Here is a 23,579-nt window from a genome sequence, read left to right on the forward strand (position 1 = left end):
AAAAATAAGTGCAATCCATAAAGCTTATAAAGCTATAAAGTATCTTTTTTTGTGTAGTTTCGTTTTGTATCTAAAACAAAATTTGGTTAATTTAATGCTTGAGTAAAAAAATATTATTTTTATACCAAAAAATATTTACAAATTTTTTTTAAATAAACAATGTTGATTTTCGTTTTTATAGCACAATTATGTTATTTTTTTTTTTAACAAAACTCGTTGAGCTTATGTGGATAAAACTCACACGAGTTTTAGCTCTTGTTAACCAAATTATATATATTTTATATCAAATTAAGCAGTTAAATATTTGCAAAAATAAAATCCAGATTTAAATTATACGCTGTTTAGCTATTAACAGGAGTAAAGAAATGAGTTTGTAATAATTTTGTGTCGTTAATTGCATCCAGTAAATTTTATTTCAATTAAAATTTGTTTGACTTTTGTCTGCTGGATTGCATTTGCAATTTGTGATTATCATTACTTTGATCTGTTATCTGGTATATGCGGTTTACTTATTTACAGTCTAAAATTATTTTCTGGTTTTGAAATACAATTTATGAATTAGATTTATATTGTATATCATTAACAAAATAGGTTTGTTTTGTAATGCATTCATTTAATTTATATAAAAACTCAATTAATTTTAAATGCCCGTTATTTTCATCATTATAGGCCAACTGTACTTATAACAAACTTGGCTGTGTATGATGCTTACTTTTGTTACTTTTTAACAAAGACGGTTTGTTTTGACTGAATTGACCAAAATATTTCAAATGAAGATAAATAAATAGTTCAGTGACAGTCCTCTTGAGCCAACACTGATAGGGACAGCAATTTTCTTTGACTAAAGAAACAACTAGATAGTTAGAAGAATATACTTTTTACACATAAGACCAGCAAGATTATACAGCTAAGAGGCATATGGTTTTGTGAGACTTATCGAATGAAATTATTTAATTTTTAAGAAATGATTACTAAAGTAATTAGTCTACATAAATGTTCAATATGGCTTACTAAAGTAATAAAGCCAGGCATTAAACATTTTAATATTGTAAAGTTGTCCTACTTACAAATACTTTTTTATTTCAGTGAAACGCAATTGAAAAGCAAAAATATTTATAACTTTAAGATTAAACTGAATTAGTTTTAGTTTTGAAGAAAATATATATTCTCTTCTGCGTACATTCACTGTCCAATTTTGGTTAAATATTTAATCATATACAGCTGTGTCCCGACCCCAGATAATACTAACAGTGGCGTATCTTTGAACTTTAAAAGTTCATCTGTTGAAATCCTTAAAGTTCCAATTAATTTTGTTTTGATTGAAAAAACTGATTATTTTTGATTTTTTTTGCTTTCTGTAATTTCCATTCGAAAGTATTCAATTGTTTTTTAACATCAGTGTCACTTATTGAAGTACACATTTTTAATATCGAGTATGTGATATGATATGATTATCTATATAACTCAATACTAGGAAAGTATTTAACAGATGGGTCGGCAATATTTTATAAACGCATTGATTTGCAATTGGTAATACGACTAATTGTCCATTGAAAATGTATTGAAGTGTATTTCATCTGCCAAAGAAGAAAATACCCCGATTCAGGTAATATGAGACTAATTGAGACTTTAAGAAATCGATCCATTGTGAAAATTTTTTACCCAATCTCTAGATATCTCTAGATATAGATATCAATCTATTATTTTAGAAAAGTAGATTCCTTTTTTCGTTAACAAATTCATTTAGCCGTCATTTAAAACGACCCCAATAGAAGTTATATTCAGTTTTATATTATTTTCATCTTTAATGGCTATTATTAATGAAAAGTTAAATTATTATTATCTTTTAAATAGTACTAATAAATTTTAATTAAATTATTCATAAAACATATTACAATTTTTCCATAAATTATTCGTAAAGTATTTAATAATATAATTTATATTATATTATTTAAAAAACGTATTGAAATTAAATTATTAATTATGTATATTTTTTTCTTTACAGGTGAGTTGAAAAAACCGTATTTATTGGCAACAAAAAAAGTTGCTATCGAATTGCATATATGTAAGTTTTTTTAAGCCTATTTCATAAAATGTAATTAACATTTTTAATTTTGCTTATAAAAAAAGTTGACTGAAAAAATAAATAATAAATAATTAATTAAACAAAAAAAAAAATGAAATAAAAAATAAAAACTTTTGGAGATGCGGGGCATCGATCCCCGTACCTCTCACATGCTAAGCGAGCGCTCTACCATCTGAGCTACATCCCCATATATCTCACGCATGTTAAAATATATCTACAATACGTACCCACACACATTATTTCCGGCGTGGGCAGTCTCGTCCCAGATGGAAATTAGTCATGCTAACCAGGAATTGTTATCTGCATAAACATTTTAGGTATTTTATTTATCGATTTAAAGTTTTTACTCCACATATTTGCATATCAGTTGTGATTTATTTATATGTACTTCATTCGTTGTTTATTTCATTTAAGTATTAGTTTATTTTACTATTGTTTACAAAATGTTTATTATTTTATTTTGTTATTTTTAAATAATTTTTATTGATTTTTCGTCGGACTTTACAGTTTTGTCACGTTATTTACACGTTGTTTTCAAGAACTTTCCACATTAAAGAAGGTCTTCCAACCCCTTTTGAGTTGCGCATATTGTGAAAATTCTTGGATCGCATGTAAGATTTATTAAGTAAATAAAAGTGTAAACATTTCAAATGAATTGTATGAGCAAGCTTTACAGATACTTTTTATATTTAAAGTGGATTGATTTTTTGTTCAGGAGCAACAAAAAAAAATAATATAATTTTAATTTTTAGGGATAAATTTTAATGGCTTTTCTCATAGCAGTTCTGTACTAAATTTTCATATAATGTTTTTTTTTATTTTAAATTGATTTTCTATAAATAATATATTATTATATAAATGTATACACAACATATATATATATATCACGTTTAAGAACGTGATCATGTAGTGATTATAGGGATTACATCTGCTTGAACTATGACTGTTTGTGGCATTGCTTCGATTTATTGCAGTATTGTTACATGTCCTTTCAATAGTCACTGAAGAATTTCTTTGACTTCAGCTTTGTCCAGAAAAGTCTTAATCTTTTTTAGGTCGATGTTTGTCTGCTCTGATACGTGGACAATTCCTTGTGAAAAATTCTTCCCTTAGAGTGTAAGAGCTGGGCATTCTCTAAGGATATGTAAGGATATTTCTGTCCCTTCCATATTTGTTCAAAAGGCAGTGACTAGTTATTATTCCAATCCATGTTTCTAAATCCGATCTGTTTAAGTGTAGTAAGTATTTGTATTTTCTTTCAGAGTATTTTGGAAAGAAGATCACGGTGTACGGGCTCCTCCCTCGTTATATTACTTGTGGTTGGCTGTACTAGTATTGTCCAAGTTAGCTATACTTTTGAAGTGATTTTTGTTGATACCCCGATTTGGTTCTGTCACATATAGTTTGCTCAAAATATATCCCATAGCCAATTAGTCTGCGAACTCAATCTCATCAACCCCGCTCTCTGTAAATATTCAGTATAAAATTTTTTGATTCATTCTAGCGTAGTAACATAATTTTTTAACACAGTAACTGTCTCCAAAAAAGTGAACAGTTTGTTAAGGTTGACCTTAAGGCTTTAATAGCTACCTGACTATTTGATATAAAGATTATCCTTTGGTGTCTTAAGTTTTCTAATAGTAGTTTTCAGTTTGAAATTCTACAGCTATTGTTCCTATTCTATTTCGACCCTGAAACTGTTGAGTTTTGGAGCCATCTGTGTTATCGGTAGCGGCATTATTTCCATTCATTTCGCACTGAATTCTGACTGGATTAATGGTAGTGTTTTATCTGCTGATTAATTATTTTGTTATCTGTCGGTATCTCAAAGTATCTACATTGTCAAAAGGAAAATCTTTATAAGTAAATTTCTAGTTGAAAAAGAATTAATTCTATATATATGGTAGGTGTATAAAATATTTTCAAAATAATTTTTTATTAACATTTTATGCTTTTTTATATTATAATCAATTCATGTTCTTCTTAATAAGTTCCCATGAGAATGCTCGAACTCAAATTCTAATTTCATTCACTATTTTAATAGCTATTTTATAATGACGTATTAATTTTATATGTATTTATAGTGTATTAAAAAGTTTTTCTTTTTGTATTTTTTTTTGTGTTTAACTCTAATTTATGACAATATATAAAAAAAAGAAATCTAAAACACTCATCTACGTATTTGCTATTTTTATTCGCATTTTTCTGTGGGCACTTGGCGTGTGAGTAGTGTCTTTCACCGTTGGTGGTGTCCACATTCTCACATAATTATAACCAATTATATTGTGTGTAGCATGTTTTACGTCAAAAATTATTTAATTAACTGGAGCTAAGACGACAGTGGCGGAATGGTGGGACAGAGAATTCTACAAAATTATGATATTACGTCAGCTTCGCAGATAAATTAGGTCAATCATTGACTCACACAACTGCCAGCTGATGTTCCTGCTGTTACTACTTGCTGCATTCAATTACAGATATCGAGATATCGATGCTGATGGTCTTTTATCAAAGATACTTACACAATGGCCGGCAATGGTGTGAACGATACATGCACATTGTACTCGTAAATGGGCAAACTCAATTGCCATAATTTTTATCATTCCTCCAACAGCTGCAAACTTTTTTAATTTTCAACCAACAATTGCCTTGGTAGCTTTACTCTGCTTGTGGTTTTCTATTATAAAAATAAATGCTGCATTATATTGTTAACTGTTGCTTTCATATAATTACTAAGCTATTTGTGTTTATACTTCAGTTTAATTAAAAAACGAACGGAGAGTAGATTTAAAATTATTTAGGTCATTTCACTGTTGTTATTTGATTTCATTTGGTTTTTATTATTCCTTTTTTATTCTTTTTATCTTCAGAGTTCTCTTTAAGTACTAACGAGTAAATATTTTTAACCAATTATTTAGGAGTAATATATGCATGACACAAATGCTGCATCTGTAGCCTTTCTCATATTTGCAACTGTTGGTTGCCAATTTTGTTGCAGCTTTGTTTGGTTCTGCTGTTATGTGGTTACTACCGTTGCAACATATGCTCGATTTGTGTATGTTGCATATATAGATTTTTTTCTTTGAATTTTGATAAAAAAACATATTTCTTCGAAATAAGTTATTGATCGCTTATTAAAGGGTTATAGTTTTTAGGACACTCTTTTTTATGTTGAAATTGCTATTTTTGTGTTTGTTGCAGTTTATTGAAATGACAGCTGTTCAACTTTTACTTTAAAAATTGTTGTGAATTTTAAGTGTTACATATTCCAAGTCATACCTGCCAAAATGTTACATACAATTCAATTTTTGAGAAGTTAATTTCTTAATAACCGGAATACATAAAGCTTTTGGGAACTACATTTTGATTTTTGAAAATGAAAGGTAATCTAAGAGTTGTGGAAAACACACGTATAATTAAATTCATATTTTGATACACTTTACTCCAGATTCTGCTAAGTTTCAATATTATAAAATAATTTGTATCTCATTATTGTACAATAATGAGAGCTTAAAGCTTCCATTTTAGGCTCCAGAAGCTTTGCGACCATAATTACTTTTGTCTACAAATCAAAAAACATAAATAATATCAAATTATTGGAAATTGGAGTTCTAAACCCAAAACTATATACAAATTATATACTAATTAAATTAAAATTGGAATATTTCCTACGATCACTGATGATGAGCACTTAGCAATACTCGAATCAACGTTGTATGATCAACCAAATGTCAATAAATAAATCAAATTTTTGTTGTTGTTTCTTCATTATTGTTCGAACCCTTCTAATATTAAATTATTTTTATAATTTTTCTTTCTATATATGAAACTTTATTTTTGTAAAGAAGAAAACTTATTTTTTAAGATGTATAGGATGTATAGAATTTCACAAAAAAGTTCCACATTACGTCAATCAGATTTTAGTCCCTCATTTTGAAAGTGCAATGATTATTATCTATCAAACAGCTTATTCACCAGAACTTCCCTGTGTGATTGTTTTTTTTTTCTCAACACTAAAAGTGGGAATTTGGAGTATTCGTTTTGATTGATTTTCTACAACTTATTCAATTTGACTGCATTAAAGTCATTAAAGTTAAAGCCAATTGATATCAATTAAATAAAACCTAGCTTTTACTTGACCAACAATTATTTACAAATTATTAAATATTGTTTACTTTATTTAATTATTTCTGATACTTTTGTTAAGTATATTATGTTTTAGTGCTTGATTTTTTCTATTTTCGTTCTCATTATATATGGATTAAAATAATTTATTGAGCTAGTGGAGACATTTATAAAAATAAAATTTTATTTATGTTACCATATAGTAAATGAAGGTATTATTAGAAATTCTACTTGTAGTAACTACTATATATACTAGAAACAATTTTTATTAAAAGAAGTAATATATGTTATAAGCACATTACTTCAATATTAAGGTCAGTTGGTGGTTAGTTTAGGTCAACGGAAACCGGTTCTATTTCCGTTTTTATTAGATTTATAACATGCAATAAAAACTATAAATAAATATTAAAAATAATAAATTATTCAAAGTACAAAGTATAGGCGCCCACCCACACTAAAGTATGAATTTGTACTAGATTTTCAAGTTGAAGTACTGCGCAAATTCTCATATTTTCACATGGCCTGGCCCCCTTCTCAACATTTTAATGTCAAATTTCACCGCAGGGCACTAACTTCACAAAAACAAAAATAAAATAAAATGAAAAAAATATATAAGGAAAATCCTCAAAATGTCACCAAAAGAATTTTTCACATTTGGTTTGGATTCGAAAAAAAGTTAAGAAAATTTGTAACATTTGCAAGGGAAGTTAAACGAAAAAGTGCTTCACATAAAAATCCCTACGCAATCGTGTGACATTTAACCTCTTTTAGTATTTAATTCCATTTTTAATTTCTTTGACATATAATTCTTTTTTTTCTTGATATGAATTTTATTAAAGATTTTAAAGCACCTTTTTTTATATTAATTGCATTTTAAGATTTGCAAACCCCGTCAAGTTATATGCGGCATGGATAAGGATAAAATTAGTGATTGTTATTGTTTTTTTTTTTTTTTTTTGAGCTACATATGGCTGTGCAATGGTAGTGGAATTGCTTTAAGAAAAAATAAATTTTAAATTGCAAAGAAAATAAAAGTGGATGCGGAAATTGCTCTCAATGCAATGAGGTCACCAGACCCCGCTGGCATTTATACTAAGTACGCCAACGCAGTAGCCAAGTTTTCCAATGCGCTTACCCACTTTAGGGTTGTAAGTTGACTCATTGCTTTTTATAAAGTTTTTTCTCATGCGATGCTTTTATATATATGAAATATATATACATATATAATCTAAAAACATATTTTTTTTTCTTACATTTCACTTTAAATTATTTTTGTATAAATTTTCTTTTATATTTTTTCGGTATTTTTGTTTTTTGCAGAAGTTTACTTGCAAAATGAGGTTACGCAAAATAAATATTAAAATGCAAAAAAAATATATATATATAAAAAAATAAAGTAAATATGGTCTTTGTAGTATTATTATGGTTGCAGTATTCCGTGGCATTTGTGCATTATTTCATCGTATAGTATTAGTGGCACATGCAACTGTGGTACGCACCTAGTATACATTAAATTCTTCGCATAAACGTTGGTTTAGATTAGTTACTTTGCTCACTTGCTCAGGTAACCCATGTGGAGTGTGCTTCTAAGACATGCACTTCTGGTCTAGAAGCCATACGTGCCACATGCACTTCTTGCATATGGACACTTGGAACAGTTGTTGGTTGCAGGAGTATCAAGCAAATTTATTTAATAAGCGTTTGCATAATACTTCCATATGCGCTGGAATTTGTATTTTTATGTTAAATTTTTTGTTAATACCAAATGAATTTGAATTTACTGAATGTAGATTCTATTACATAAAATTTAAAAAATATTATTTTAAGTGCAGCAGTCACGTTTTACGAATATTAATAATTCATTAGTTTCAGCGGCAAATTAAATTTATATATGTAAGCATTTATTTCAATTTAAAATATTTTTAAGAATATTATATACATTTTTGATATATTTTTCACAGTGATTTGCAAAAGTGTCTCAACAATATTTATGAAGTGCAATTTTTATATCTCTTAAAATGACCCCTAACTATTTAAAAATTGTTTATATTATTGATAAAAGAATGTATCACACGGATACATCTTTGATTACAGCGGGAGACGTTCTTTGTCATTGATTTCAATGACTGGTTTCAGGATTTAGACACAAGAGCATCTGGAAGGAGCGCCTGTGCTACACTTTTCTCTATTGCATTTTATACATGATTTTCAGTTTTTTTATTTTTATAAATATTTTGTTTATTTTTGTTTAGTTTTATTTTTTTTTTATATTTAATTATTTTTTTATTTTTGCTATTTTTATTTTTATTTATTTTTATATATGCTTTTTATTTATTTATTTTTATATATGTTTTTTATTAATTTATTTTTATTTATGCTTTTTATTTATTTATTTTTATATATGCTTTTATTTATTTGTTTTTTTATTTTTATTTATTTTTTATTTTTATTTATTTTTTATTTTTATTTATTTTTTATTTTATTTTTATTTATTTTTTATTTTATTTTTATTTTTTATTTTATTTTTATTTTTATTTATTTATTTATTTTTTTTTATTCTTATTTACTTGTTTTTTTTTATTTTTATTCTTTTGTTGTTTTTTTATTTTTATTTATTTTTATTATTTATATATTTTTATTATTATTTATTTTTATTATTATTTATTTATATTGTTATTTATTTTTATTTATTATTTATTTATATTTATTTTTTCTTATTTTTTTATTTATTATTTTATTTATAATTTTTCTTCATTATTTTGTTTTCATTTCTGATTATTTTTATTTGTTGTTTTTATTTTTATTGATTCGTTTTCATGCTGCTAAGCATGTCATCAATCCAGTGCCATTTTCGGTGAGGTATCGTCACTCCTTACAGTTACATTATGAATTATAGTTGCTTATCGGTAACACAGGCTGACTATTATTTGAATAGTAATACGAAAGCTTCGGATAAGCGATATTACTATACAACATAATACCTGATATAAATATCTTAAAATATTACAAAAAAAAAAATGAATGAAAGTATATTAACAACTATTTATTATAATAAATAATTTTATTGAATTGCTAGAAACTTTAATAATCTAAATAATTACCTCAATCAATTTCCTGTCTCGAAATTTTATTGGTAAATGTAATTTGTATTATTTTCTATATTTTTTTGTATTTTTTTTTGTGTTTTTTATATATAAATATGTATAATATTTTTTTTTTTGTACAATACGATTTCAGCTAATTTACTGGTAACAAAAGCTGTCAAAGTAGCCTCAAACAGAACTTTTGTACTTCAGTTTTATTTTGGTTTATTTACTTTTATTTATTTTGCAAACATACACGCAATTCTGATTGTAGAGGCAACCAGAGGAATCCGTAAACCCATATTACGAGTACAATTTCATGCTTACCAAAACATGGTCGACTGCAGGGAAACTCTAGTAAAATTGCATGATTTTGACTGACAACAACATGCGAACCGGCGACAAAAATAAAATCAAACAAACTTTTCACCATCAATTATGTTCATTGACATCGAATGTATTGCACAATGAAATAAAAGCTAACAAATTGTCGATCTACTACTGTTCAGAATTTTTGGAATATTTTTCCAGAGTAATTGATTTAACCACATTGGCAGTATATATATAAAAAATAAACAGATAGGCAGTTAAACCATTTCTTGTTAAATTGTATTCTTTAATTTAAAGTAAGTGTAATATAAATTTGGATTTATAAAGAAAATACTAACAAAGTAATTAAGTGTATAACACATAAAGTATCTCAAAACAAAAGTACAAATAAATCGTAAATTAAAATCTAAGCGATAAGTAAGTACATAAATTGCTGAAATTATTTCGTGTTTAAAATTAGTAAAAATAATTTTAATCAAATAAAATTACAGACACGTGAGTTTGTATATTTTAATGCAAAATTTTTATAATTACTAAGTTCTAGAGAGTAATTGAAGTGTTTGTAATAAAAATAAATTCTTATTTAATCATTTTTAATTTATTGAAATTATTTTGAATGAGTAATAATTAATCATTCAATTTTGTTAATCAAGTAATTATAAAGTAATTTATATATAAACACTAGTATGTACAAGTTTCTTCTATCAAACAAATTACTCAAAATATATAGTAAATACTTATGGTATGTGTGTATAGTATTACGTTTGTTTTGAAATTCGCCCTATTAGTACTCAATTATACTCCAAAGCTCTCTAAGCGTGTGTACCGCCTCTTTATGTTGTCAAACCTGCCAAACTCACGCACTTCAATTTTGTCGATTATTCATGGTGCTAATTTTTTTTTTTAGCAATAAACTACTATATTTTACCACATTTTTTAATTATAATTTTTTGTTCGATTTTCCCAATGCGTTCCTTATATCGTGATAATGACGTCTGATCTGTTGTGTACCACAATTTTATCAAATCAGAAATATTCACACATGTTTTTTAGTGCAATGACGTGTTTTTATAAATTTTCAATGCGGAATTTATAATATTTTATTTATAAAATAGAGGCCACCGAAATTTAAAGTGCTTCTATAGTGGCGCGAAAAAAAGGAATTTAATTTTATATGAATATGTATACATAATATATATGTATATTTTTTCCGTAATTAAAAATTACATTTATCACATTTTAACGCCCATGTGTCAAAAATTAATGGGTGTGCGTACGTTTGGGTCTGACATTTAAGACTTTAATTGATAAACTCTATGACATAAAATCCTATGTGGCTTTGACTTTAAATTAGAAAATCTGTTAATTGAGGTGACAGTTGTCCACTACTGCGCTTGATCTTGTCAGCTTCATTTCTCTGTTTATTTTTGCTGGAGTAAAGTTTGATACTACGTCTATTTCTTCATATAAGATACGAGTAGCAAAAATACTTTGAATTGATTAACTAAAATAACTGCTATTCAATTAGCGTCATTTTTGTAAGTTATTTTATCATAAAGACTTCAAACAATATTTCTTAATACAGTGCAATAAGTAACAAAGTTTGACTTTTAGTAACTTTAGGTTGATTATTGCAACTTAAATGAAAGGGTTATATTTTTAAAATTATTTTTGCATAATGAATAATAAAATATTTTGCATAAAAGTTATTTTAAAAATACTTAAAATTTATAGCATGTACTATCAAGTTCTATCGATGTTCTTCCATACCACAACCTTGAATTTATCCCAGCAGCTTTGATTGCTTTGCAGATTTTTTTACTTTATTGCATACACCTCTACACACGGATATTGAAATATTAATTAATCTATGTAAATTCCTAATACTAATTTCTTAACATTTAGATGCTTTGAAACCAGCTGTTGTTGATTGAAAAATGCGCTTAACTACCACAACTCTCAAGACCTGCTCACCTTCCTCCTTTCATTCGATACGCTGCACCTAACATTTGTATCTATCTATATCTTCCTACTAGCTTACACATTTGATCGATTAAGATTTATGTGTATGATTAAGTTTTGTGGTTGTTGGGGCAATAAAAAATGAAAAATTATAATAATTTTTTTGTATGGCGGCGCCAAACCACCACATGTTACCTAATTTCTGGCCGTTGTTGTACTCGTATTTCAATTCATTTTATTTAAATTTCTTTTAAAAAAATTTTAATTTAAATCATTTTGTTTCACTGACATCTTATAATAAAGAAAACTTTTTTCTGCTCAACGTCAACTTATTGTCTTGTTGCTACGTAAAAAAACGTTGCATGAGATTTTAATATTAAGAATTTTCAGTTGTTTTATATTTAAAAAAATTATAAAAATAAACAGATTTTATTTCTTGTGAATGGCATTTTTATTGACCATTAATCTAGTATATATTATTTGCTTTATTGTTATATTAATTAAAAATCTAATGCTTTTGCTTTAAATTCCTTCATTTAATCTTCACCTACTAAAATTATGTGAATTTTTATTTCGTTTTATTTTATTTTTTTTATTTTTTTTATTTTTTTTGTAAATTAATCATGATACAAGTTCTCGAAGTACTATACATAATTATGAACTAAAAATACATAACTTTTTTTCACCATAGAGTTCGACCCAAAAATCTGTCAAGGTTTTGTTCATATGCAGTTTAGAAAGGACTAATCGTAGTTTATGCTCTACCCAATCTGTGATTATGTTTTATACAAACTCCACTCGTTACTTCTTGCATTCTTTTGGGTTAACCAGGAAGAGTTGATTTGGCAAATAATCTTTTCTGATTATGTCTCATGTATATAAATCTTACATATTCTCTGTGACTTTCCATTTAGTCTGGGTAGATTCTCATCAGTTTGCCATTTATTTCTTTGTTGGTCATTTCATTTGTCTTTAATTGACAAAAACTACTTTTTGGATGAGATATGTAGAAAGAAATACAGTGTTCATACTGTTAATGTCTATTGTATATTGTAAATATGATTTCTTTATATCTTTAATATTATAATTAAAAAAATTCAAATTGCGGAGTAATGCTTTCGGATTATGTTTCAGATACTGTTAAACATTGTTTAATAACTGTGTTTAACATTGAAGAAACCAGGAAAATGCTACCTCGGTTTTGCCTTCATCAGGAGAATTGCTAATATTTGTTGTTTATATTCCTTGATTAAAGGCAAGCAAATGTTGACCTAAAGCTCTTAGAACCACAAATCAAAAATATTTTAGCGTTGATTTTTGTAAGTTTAATCCACTGTTTTGGAAATAGGTTTATATTATAATCCTCTGTAGCTTTTACAATTTTGGCATTATTAAAACTTCAGTACCTTCGATAATTTTTGAGGCTTTGACTACAATATACTATGTATTCATATTAGATGTACCTGTGCGCTTCGTCATTCCTAAGAAGGCCGAAGTTCTAAGTTGTTGTGAGTTGTAAGCAATAGTAAATTGGCTGAGATGTAGACACGACTCTTGTGTGACTTGTTTATTATCCAGATAATGTTCAATGTATTTTTAATGTTCTTGTTTATTATCTAGATATCTTTTGTTATTTATAAGCAATTCTTTGTTTTTATTTCTCAATTGAAAATATATTAGTTAAGCATATATAGTACATGTACGTATGTACTTTAATGTGTACTCGTATCTATAAAATGCGTATATAATATTGACAGGATTTTTGATAAACTATTTTAAAAATTTAGAGTTGCCAGAATTTTAAAAGAAGTTTATTTGATTTAAAGTAGGAAGGAACTCTTTGTGAATGTTGAACCTTTGCCAGGAGAAATAATTCTTTATATTTTTCCTTGTGTTTGTTTTAATTTTTAGAGGTAAACTTTCCGCTTGAAATTTATTTAATTTTCAATATGCTTATTAAAAAGGAAAACATTTTATGTAATTTATTTGTTTGCTTTTTAAACGTCACTTTACAAAATAAAGCTAATTTATTATATAAAATATAATTTAAACAAAATCAGGGCATCATTTTGCAGTAGTTTTTGTTTGCTTGATCTGACATTAATGCAAATGTAAAGCAATTTTTAAATGTCATCCTCAAAGAGTCCTTTTAAAATATCTTAGTCTATTGTGTTGTATTTTGATGTTGAATGTCATAATGCCATTTTCATTCATTTATTTTTATTTTTTTTTGTTTTTTGAGAACTCTGCTTGGTAACACTTTATATAATATAATAATAATGATATTCATTATTCTCTCGTGTCACTGCTTGGAATATTAAACAAACACAAGGCATGCGAAAATTATTTAGCATATTAATATAAATGACAACAACAATACCAACAATAACAATAAGTGAAAATGTCAAAATATTTAAATTACAGAAAATTATTTTAAAATTATGATGCTTGACATAAATTGAATGAATTTTTATTCTAAATCTAAATCTAAACGTTTTATTGGTAACATAAATCTGCTAATAAATTTATTGTTGAAATAAACGAACTCAATACTCTGAAGCGAACCTTAATTGGATGCAAATCAAAATTTTATGCAAAAGTCAAGTATAAGTAATTCATATCAATTGGAAACTATTAACTTTTGTCTTTATTGGCTTATATGAATTTAAACAATTTTAGATATTTATTTAAGTGACCTGTTGTAATCCAAAACTTTCATACTGAAACGTGGGAATGTTATTTGATTAACATTAATCTATTTAATTGATTGTGACCACCTAGGGGGAAGATTAGTATTCCATAAGTTAAAGTTATGGAAATTTCTACACTTGTTTAAATATATTTGAAAATGTAATGTGTTTTTCACGTTATATATATTAATATATATAATAACTTATACATATTCTTATGTGCACATATATGTTTTATGTGTAATTAATCAGATCTACTAACGTATACGATATTTTTGGTATACTTCCCTTAAATTTTAGATGTGAATTATTAGTCAAAAATGTAATCATTGTCATCCATTGTTTATAAGAACAATGGAAGCAAATATAACATATATCCAATAAAAAAACTTCAATCAAATAACCCTTAGTATTTAAAAAAAAAAAAAAATTCTTTTAAATTGTTAATACGGTTATGTGATTGAATGATTCGAAAAATGTTAATAGTTCATCATCAATTTTTCTTGAAAAATATTAAATAATTATCTTGTATTATATAAAATATCTTATTTATTTTAAAATTTAAAGCTTGATTTGTACTTTTTTTTTTTGGGTTTTTTGTGTCTATTTTTAGTGATAAATTATATACATCAAAATATTTAATTGTAATTCAAATACAATTAATTTCATATTATTGTTAATATTTGAAATGCTCAAGTACTTGCAGTAAATGCTCTTGAAATTGTTATGATATTACATTCTCCTGTGGTGTTTTATTGAAATCAAATTAATTAAAAATAGATTAATTATATTTTATCATATTAGCTTTAACTCCTCTTAATATTAATGTATGCAAATACTTTAAAAGCATAAAGCCAGTTACCTATCCAATTAGTATATTCATTATAATAGCAGAAAAAAATGTTTATATATGTTTTGTATTTTCAATAAATGCAATGAGTAGTATTATATTATAGCTGAATTATTAATTTATGTAAATTTGTTATTTAACGATAGATTAATTATTATGCTTTTGCACTCCACATGTATAACAAAAATTTAATTAATTTTATGAACATTATTATTGATTAAATGAACCTTATGTGATCAGTTAAATGAAAGGTTTCAAATATCATCTTTAATAAAAATAAACAGAAATTTTTCAGAATTATATTTGCGCATAAATATATGATATGAAAAAAATATCACACTGACGTATTGGCCAGCACGATATTAAGGTCAGCTCGTGTATATTTAAATATGACAACAACCACACCCAATTCTCATGTTGTTTCGCCTAATTAAGTTATAAGCTCATATCTAGTAAAATGTAAGGAATTTCGGTCGAGTGTACTTAATTACTGGTATCATAAATTAAATTATAATTAATAAATAATTTATAGTATAGTACATCATCTTTTGAGGGCAAACACTTACAAATCTATAAAATAATACAAAAATTTTTTATAATCTATAAAATTTCAAATATTTTAAATCACTGCATAAATTTTTTTACGAGTAAGGTAATCCATTAACAATTCAAGTCTATAAATATTACAATATATATGTCCTTACATTTCTAAACAAATGAAATACGTCTTGATAAAAGTATAAATTTATTTATTATATTATTTGTCTAAATAATAAACTTTTACATATTTAGCTAATAGATAGAGTTTAAAAAATTATACTTATATCTCATAAAAAAAGTTATGTATTTATTAATATATACATATATATATTTATTGCATGTATTATTTACATAAATGTTTATTATTGTAATAAAGTTTAAGATACTTAGATAGTGAATAGTGTTCATAAGAATATTTTGATATATGTATCATTTAATATGTAGAAAATTTTTTATTAATAAATTTTTTACTTAAACGCAGTTTAAATTAATAATATTATGGAATTATAAAATTATCACAAACCAACAAAAAAGATATACAAAATACCTTAAAAACTGTAAATATAAAATTGGAGTGAGGGAATTTGCATAAATCCAATTTAGTAAAATTCTGAACACGTTTCAGGCAAGATAAACAATCCGAAAATTTTGTGAATATTCTCAAAAATATATATGCGGTGTTTAGTTGAAAAGTTTGAATAAAAATTCGTAAATTCTTTTAAATAATAAAAACATTTAGTAAAATAAATGCATTTCATATAAATACAAAAAAATTAAAGCTAACGCAAAAATATGTAAAATAAACATAAATGATTTTAAAGCTTGTAACAAAAACTTTTTAAATAACTACTTAAAATAAATAAATTATTAAATAATAAGACAAATAAAACTTATCTTATCTTTGACTATAAGATGTGCAAAAAGTTAGTCTTTACTTATTATTACTAATCATATACATATATACACAGAAGAGACTTGGATGTTCAGATAATCGTGAAGTTGTCTGATATGACTTCTGAAGTAAACATCTCAAGTTATTCGTTCATTTAATTATTTTCAATAATAATCACTTTACCGATATTTAGCTGGTCAATCGTAGTATGACATTAGTAGGGACTGAACAAGATCTAAGCATTACTTTCTTTTTTCTGTTTCGTTTTTAAAATATATTATATGTTTTAATTTGCTGTATATAATTTAATTTTTTAAAAAATTTATTATATATATATTTTATTTTTTATACACAAAATTTTTTTTTTTAATTTATTTATGTTTTCTTTCATTTATATTAATTTTTCATTTACAGTTAATGTTTGCTCATGGAATTAAATATTTTATCCTTGTAATCAAACGGTTGACCCTTTTCAAACTTAGTTTTTTTTTTTAAAATTTTAATCACTGAAAATTATTTACATTGTCACTTTCAATACGAAATATCATTTTGATAATAACATCCATTAATACTAAAGAACATAATAACAATGCCTATATGTGATGGACCTCTATCAAATTTCTCACCAACAATACAGTTCAAGAAAGTACTTTATATACGTTCTATATATATATATATATATATATTGTCAATCTGTTTGTATAGTAGTAAGGTGTCCTTATTGTTGTAAATTTTTTTTTTCTTCTATAAATTGTTGTGATGTTATTTGTGATAGTAAAATATAAAATGTGACATGCAATAAGCACAAAATTCTATTGATGCTGTTGTTATCCTTGCTGTTGTTATCTCAAATGTCTTCACACATTTTAACATACAAAAGTATCTCTAAACTCGAGCGTATGCGTGTTACTTTAGTACTTTAAGATAGATACATACCTAAACTTACGTTCAAGCTTTTCACGAATATGGCGCATCTTGCGATAAAATGAAGGGAGAACAAAAACAAAAAAAAATAGTAGAAATAGCGAATTGCGTGTAATATTTATGGCATATTTGCACAACACTCACCTACTTCGGTATGTTTTCACAAGAATATATACAAGAATATGCACAAAAATGTTTACAAATTTTTTATAGTAGAAAACAAAATGTCATAAAAATATATATTCAAGCTAACACCTTCGCTTAAGATGTTCTCTTTAAAATTTAAATACATTTTTACTGTATCTGACCATATGGAACCAATGAAGATACGAATATTGAATTGTAGAATATCGCTGAAAAAATATTAAAATAAATTTATCTTGTGCGGTGAAACTAAAATTTAGTATTGTATATTTATTTTAGCGATTAAACTTTAAGTAGTTATTTTATTTAAATTATTTAACAATCAATATATATAAAAATTAAGAGATATTATGTGATATACACTAATATAAATAGTTTTTAGTCTTAGACCTTGAGATTAGAACAATATTACAATTTATTTGATTTGAAAAATAACCGTTGTAACATGTATATCTAATAGATATCTAATATATTATTCTAAACTCAAAATCTTATTATAATAATACTTATTTGTAATATAAGTTTATTTATTTTTATAAAGTTCTCACTGGCTTCGCTTTATGTTTGCATTCTTCAAAAAACTTGAAATTCATTTGCTTTACTTTTAATATCCTTCAGTAGATGAAATTCAACAGTGCGTATGAGTGATTTTCATGAAAATATATTCATGTGGAAATTATTTTAGTATATTTTAGTTATTATTGCTATCAATAGTATTTATTTTAATTATAAAATTATTTTTATAATTAACTACTTTATTTATGTATTAAGTGAGCAACTTTTTATTTAAAATAAAAATTGTTGAAGCCTGTCAATTTTATTGAACTGGGTAGAAGTACTTGTAGTATATGGATTTATAACATTTTAAGATTACTATTTTTTTTTTTGTTTATTGAATTATACTTAATATAGCTTATGCACTTGACATTTCCTTAAAATTCTATATTTTGTCTCAATTTTTTCTTCTACTTATCTAATGCCACTTCTGTAAAATTTTAATAGAATCAATAATCAGATCAGCTCAATGACTTCTTTGCAAATTATAATTATTTAAGTATGAACATCTATCTTATCTAAGAGTAGTTTATATGTTCACCCAAGAAGATTTTTAATTATCTTTTGCTATTCATTTAGTCACAGACACCGCAACAGATATTTCATTATCTCATTGTAATTAGTTTAAATTTAGGCGCATACGCCATGATAAAATATATACAAAGCTAGGAAGTAGAGTAAATAAATTATTACTTAATGTCTACTAAGTCTTCAGTTTTCGTAAGAATGTGTGGACGACCCATAATTATTTGGGTTTTATTTTTTTGAAGGTGCATCCATTAAGCTTGATGTTCGCAATTTACAAATCAACATTAGAATATCATTCTTAACTTATTCTTTTAAGAATAAGTTGTCTTAGGTAACTTTTTGATATGAAGTAAATATAGGGTTCGACTCGGATTTTGAAATCCTATGTTTATGTATGTTAATGGAAGCTATTAATAGCGTTTACACTAAGTAAACTGTCCAAACAGTACTTAGGCTCCGTTCTGCTGCCACACAACCTGATATGGAATTCTAAGTTTAAAAAGTATATTTAAAAAAATCATTATATTTGGGATACCCGCGAGGCTGTTAAGTTCGAAGCTATTTTTAGTAAAATGTCTTATTCTTGCCAGGCCTATGTATTAGGCCTATGTATTAGCATAAGAACTGTTTAACTATTTATATTAACTTATCTGTATTGCATTTTTGGTTGTTTAACATTTCTAGTTTCTTACATATAACTTTTGTTGAGTATTGAAATCTAATATTTACATATTTTCCAAAGTAAGATATGTGAAGAAAACTTTATTTTAAACTGTATAAATATCGTATTATTTAGTAGAACCTCATTTACGCCAGTGTATTTCCTAAAACTGCTCCTTCGTAAATGTAGTAATTTTTCTTCTTTTTCAATTTTTTTTAATAATATTATTAATAGAGTTTTGCGTATTGTTGGCATGTCCAATTTAATATACGATATGGATCATATGGTTGATTTACTACATTTTCATTTATATATATATATATATTACATATATACATATGCATGTGTTGCTACGACACAGACACGTGTGTATAAAACTGTGAATGTGTGTCTTGTTATTGTCATTGTGTCTCCCAAAAGGATCCGACAGCGTTTTGCGTCAACCATATCCTTGAGAAATTGTTGTGTTTTCATGTCTTTATGCACACATATTTTGTTTTTAAATAACTTTGTGTTTTCCCTCCCACTTACAAAGTACTTAACTAAAATTGCGTTACGTGTAGGTGTAGTAAGTAGGCCGTCACATATAAATTCTACTATGAATATGCGAGTATCTTTACACATGCACAAGTTATTAGAGTAACTAACTCAGAGATGTCAGCATGTACACATTTAAGTTTTTAATTTTTTAAATTAAAATAAATAAAATTTAATTGAATTTTGTTAAATAAAGATACTTGTAATATACAAGTTACATTTGTTTTGAGATTTTCAAGTAATTACATTTTTTAATATTAAAAGAAGAAAAAACATAAGATTTCAGTGAAAATTTTTTGAGTTTTTGTTGAAGAAATTTAAAAGCTGCCTATTGTGCTTATATGTAAATGTGAAGCAATAAAAAATTTTGTATTAATTTTTTTTATTCTCAATTCAAATAATCTATGCAGTATTTTCTGGCTTTTAAGGGAGTTCGGTGCATGCACATATACGATTTTGTATTTTTTTTTTAATACAAAATGCAGTTATGCAAACTGGTGCGCTGACTCTATGCCAAATTTTGATCATTACTTTGGGAATAGAACATTTTTTCAATTTAGGCAAATTTTGCAACAAAACAGGATGCTTTGTTATCACAAGCAGTTTGGAACTGGGTCAGGGACTTAATTCTCTTGAAATATAAAAAAGTAAAAATTCAAAATATACTCAAAAAAAAAGAAACTTTGTTCAAATATTTCAAGTATGACTTTTTCTATTTTCAAGTTGAAATTTTAACAAAGATTTTAAGTTTCTAAAGGTACAAAATTAATATTTCTTAAAAAAATATTATTTAAATCTGTCATTGTAACTTAAAACAAAAGTGAATTTTTTTTTTTTCGTTATAAAAAATATGTTCTAAGATTTTAAATTTAAATTTAATATTTCTTATTTTTTTCAAATCTAGATAAAAAAAACTTACATCAATAAAAAAGTCAGAAAAAAGTACTTTTAAAATATATTTTTTCCCTCAAACAATTGTAGAAATGTACATATAAATGAATAAATTTGTAACTCTCAAGAAAACATTTGAATCCACAAGCAAATAGAAAAGAAAATTGCCAAAAAAAGTTAAGCCAGGTGTGAAATATAAATTGCCTACGATGACTGCACATATACGACGTACTCGTTCCACGCATCACACATCCATGCCAACAGAGATCTACTTAACCCCAACCCGACACGTGTGTGTTTTTGAACGAAAGAAATCTTATAGATTAAAGTGCATATATTAAAGTATCTATAAAGCTTCTTTCGTTGTTGAAATCTTGAAGGCATACTATTCATATATTAAATTTGAGGTACTCTGTTGTATAAAGAAACTATAGTAACTAGACAGGAATAGCTGAGGAATTATTGTAATGTAAAGTAATTATATAAAATTTAATATATAATTATTCAAGAAAAAATATATTTTTGTAACAACCTTTTCACATTTGAATACAATTATTGTAACGGAATGAACAATTAATACAAATCCACTAAACCCACCCATTTATTCAACTGGAAGTGTTGGTATTTATATTAACACGCGCTTTCTCAATTTGACCTAAACTTCTGATAGTTATGATTATAAGAATTTCTTTATTCTTATATTGCTACAGTTTTACATGACTTTGACAATTAACCAAAAAATGATGACACTCTTAATATAATATAATACTAATTATTAATAAGAAAATAATACTTAATAATGGAATAACAAGTTTGTAAACTTATACTAACTATGTAAGTTTATCAGAACAAAAATATTATTTTTTAATATTAATATTTTCTGCTCACTGCTTTATAACGAAAAGAAACTATTTAAAAATGAGAAGAGTTCGAATAGAAATGAAGAGACAACAACAAAAATTTAGTTAATTTATTGAAAAATGGCTGTTCATACAACGCTTTTTCGAGTATTGCCAAGTACTCGTGCCCATCAAATGGTCTTAAGAAATATTCAAATTTTTTAATTAGTTTATTTATCAACCTAAATAAATAATAAACATTACATTTATTAATAAATAAATATTGAAATATTTGAAATATGTTTATTTGTATTTATTATTATTTCAAATTAATATTTATACTCGTTTTCGATTATAAGCAATCATATTTTCTTGTTATTTTTCATGGCCATGGTCAACTCCTTTAAGGGCCAACCCACACAACATTTCTCCTCCTCTATGCAATACAATATTTATAAGTATGTGGGTTTTAATTTTGAATCACCCTCGTTCTTCAATTTTGCTACAAATTTCAAAGGATATATTTTGACCTTTAACATTAATTACACAATTAAACCCATAATTAATTTGTAACAAATTCTTTAGTATCAGTTTCAATTTGGTAATCATTACACAGTTCATCATACTCAACAATCTCTACACCCTTGGCATCTTTAGCTCGTTCAATGGCTATGAAAACTGAATAAGACAAAAAAAAACGTATTTTGCTTTACATTAAAGGACTTCAATAAATAAACGTATTTGTTATATAAAATCAAACAATAAAAACATATAAAACCTTGAAATATTCGCATGCTTAAAAAACGGAAATGAGAAGAAAGTTTTTTCTTGATGTACATTAAGAGTCGCTATATTATGAATGTTAAGTAAACGATATCCTTTCATATCAAAAACCCACAAATATTACATACTTTCATCTTAAACTTTTATGTATAATTTCTTCGATTTTTAATAAGACAAGACTGGGAATGTTATTCGAGATCTTAATTACAATAAATAAATAATGAGAAGTCTACTAAATAATTTTAAGTAAATAAGTTAATATCTATAAAAATAATGAATAGAATCCAGTGAAAGCAAAATAATTTCAGTTATTTATACTTTAAAAATAATTTTTGATTATTACTGAGCTTTATAAAAAATGATTTATATTACAGATATTTCAGTCTACTTCATAGACCATCTTCAATGTACAATCTACAAAATGTTAGCTTAAATGTTAAATTTTTTAAAAGAAATGAAGATACTAAAAATTTGCGTATTCGGAAAGAACAATGTATGGAGTCTAATATCTTGAAGGCTTTGTAGTTTCCTTGGGCAAAATTAAACACCGATTACCATATAAACTTCATTTATGTGTGTATATCGATTAATTGCAAACATATCAGTCAAAAATAAATACTTAAAATATTGATGAAACAATCACGGTCAAGTTTACTATTTATAGAAGAGGAACTATGCAGCTATCCGATGTTGTCTTGTAAACACTCTCTCGGCTAAAAGAGAAAAGTCCTTCAATGCCTGTGGTGACCAAGCAATATTATCAAACAAAATAAAATAGTTGATTTCTTTACATTTATACATCCATATTTTAATTAATATTTTGCTATAACTATTGATACCATTATTGGAATCAATCTGATATTTAGATAGATACAAATATATAGCAGTTATGCAATTAAGTTTTTTTATTATAAAATTGAAACAGAATAGAACAAGCTTTAAAAACTAACGAGATGGTTAGTTACAAACAAGAATGTTTGTATTAAAACTAGAAGCATTTTTACTTCTGTGTTTATGCAATATTCCTAAAAATATTTTTCTATTACAAGAGAAGTTCTCCTTCTCCTATTATAATTAGTCAAGTGCTGCATATTTTTAGGGAAATTAAAATTTTTTTATAAGGTACAATTTTAATTTGGGTACATATTTGGGAGGAAAA

At 25.5% G+C, this 23,579-nt stretch overlaps 1 non-coding gene across 1 annotated transcript; it reads right to left on the reverse strand.

The window, feature by feature from the left end:
* Positions 1 to 2,200: 2,200 nt before the first annotated feature.
* Positions 2,201 to 2,273, reverse strand: Trnaa-agc. The gene has a single exon. It is a non-coding gene; the product is annotated as a tRNA-Ala (tRNA).
* Positions 2,274 to 23,579: the final 21,306 nt, after the last annotated feature.

The sequence above is a fragment of the Teleopsis dalmanni genome, chromosome 1, assembly GCF_002237135.1.
Source record: "Teleopsis dalmanni isolate 2A chromosome 1, ASM223713v2, whole genome shotgun sequence".
NCBI lineage: Eukaryota > Metazoa > Arthropoda > Insecta > Diptera > Diopsidae > Teleopsis > Teleopsis dalmanni.